Consider the following 2,126-nt stretch of genomic DNA (forward strand, 5'->3'; position numbering starts at 1 on the left):
CCGGTCCAGACATTGGTTTTGTTCCAGGTAGTACACAAGTCGACTGTTCACCATGCGCTCGAAGGTTTTTCCGAGACAGCTGGTAAGAGCAATCTGCCTGTAGCTTGTTGGATCAGATTTATCTTTTCCTGGCTTCAAGAGAGGGATGACTGTTGCCATTTTCCAGCTAGAAGGAAGCATGCCTTCTTGCCAGACCAGATTAAAGAAATCCAAAAGACTGTCAAGGGAGGTGTCTGACAGAGGGTTGAGCATAGAATAAGTGATGTTGTCTGGTGCAGGTGCCGTGGCTTTACGAGAAAACAAGGCTTGAAGAAGTTCAGTTTTTGCAAATGGCTTATTGTAGCCACATCTGTCACCTGATATGCTTGAGAGTGTTTGTTTATCCGCATGCTCCTTGAACCTTAAGAAGTCAGGTGTGTAATGCGATGAGCTCGAAACGTTTGAGAAGTGCTCACCAAGAGCATTTGCCTGTTCATCTATGCTCTTACAAACTGTGCCATTCACCTGTAGTAGAGGTACGGAAAAGCTGGCGTAGTCGCCCTTAATTTTTCTTAGTCTATCCAACAGTGCTTTTGAAGGGGTGTTAGAGCTTAGAGAGGATACTAACCCTTTCCACGACTCCTCCTTGGCGCGGCGTCGCGTCCATCGGGCCTTAGCACGAGCTTTTTTTTAAATGCAAGCAGATTAGCACTTGTGGGGCATCTTCGAAATATCCTCCACGCTCGGTTCTGCTCCCTGCGTGTTTTCTCACATTCACTCGTCCACCAGGGTTTAGGACGCCTGGGGAGATTTCCTTTTGTTTGTGGTATGGATAGTGTAGCAGCATGAATAATTTTGTCTGTGATCACCTTGTTGGCCTCCTCCACACAGAGACGATCAAAAGATGAACGCACAATTTCTGCCTCTTTGGTAAATAACTCACAGTCTGCTTCAGATAGCTTCCACCGGGGTGGCCGTGCTCTTTTATTACTGGTACCAGAGAATTTAAGGATAACCGGAAAGTGATCGCTACCTCGAGGGTTTTGGTCGACTTTCCAATCAACAAAGGAGTAAAGAGTGGGACTGCATAATGAGATGTCAATTGCAGAGAATGACTGGGTTTTAGAGTTCATGTAGATCGGCAACCCTCTATTTAACAAACAAATTGACCGGGAAAAGAGTATTCTTTCCAACATCTTACCACCGTTGTCAGTTTTTGCACTGCCCCACAAAGAATTGTGGCCAATAAAATCTCCCAAAATCGTAAATGGTTGAGGCTGCTGGTCGCAAAGCTGCTCAAAGTCCCTCCGACGTACCATAGCTGAGGCAGGCAAGTACAAAGAGCAGACTGTAATGATCTGGTCTAGGCAAATTTGTATGACTACAGCCTCAAGGTCTGTTACCAGTGGAATGTTCCTTGCAGGGACAGAGAGTGGTACGACAACAGCCATACCACCAGATGCATGAGCTGTGTGCGCACAGTCCTTGCGGAAGATAGTGTACTTACGATAAGGATTTAAATTTTCCGAAGTTAGGTACGTTTCTTGTAAACAGAAACACATTGCACTGTTTTCCTCAAACAGGTGATGAACGTCGTCCAAGTTTGAAAAAAAGTCCTCGACAATTCCATTGGATTATAACCTGTGCACCCACAAAAAGGATGGGAGAGAGAAGCAGCGAAATCCTCATCATGTGGTCGCTAATACAGAATCCAGCGGACTGTTTGGACATGAATGTTATTTAGGGAGGAGTTATCCTTGGTGGAAGCACTTTCTGTGTACTTTTTGGTCTGCTGCCCCTACCCCGGCTAGATGTCCTCTCACTCTTTTCTTTCCCCTGAGAGAGCACACCTGGGGTACTAGACGACGACTTCTGTGATAAGCAGTCGTCGTCGTCCATGTCCATGTCCTGCAATGTGGCCTGGCATTGGCCTGGTTTGGCCCCATCCCAGATGGAGGCAGTGCCATCAACTTGTAGTAGAGGTACGGAAAAGCTGGCATAGTCACCCTTAATTTTTCTTAGTCTATCCCACAGTGCTTTTGAAGGGGTGTTAGAGTTTAGAGAGGATACTAATCCTTTCCACGACTCCTCCTTGGCTCGGCGTCGCGTCCATCGGGCTTTAGCACGAGCTTTTTTAAATGCAAGCA

The sequence above is a fragment of the Ornithodoros turicata genome, chromosome 1, assembly GCF_037126465.1.
Source record: "Ornithodoros turicata isolate Travis chromosome 1, ASM3712646v1, whole genome shotgun sequence".
Classification (NCBI taxonomy): domain Eukaryota; kingdom Metazoa; phylum Arthropoda; class Arachnida; order Ixodida; family Argasidae; genus Ornithodoros; species Ornithodoros turicata.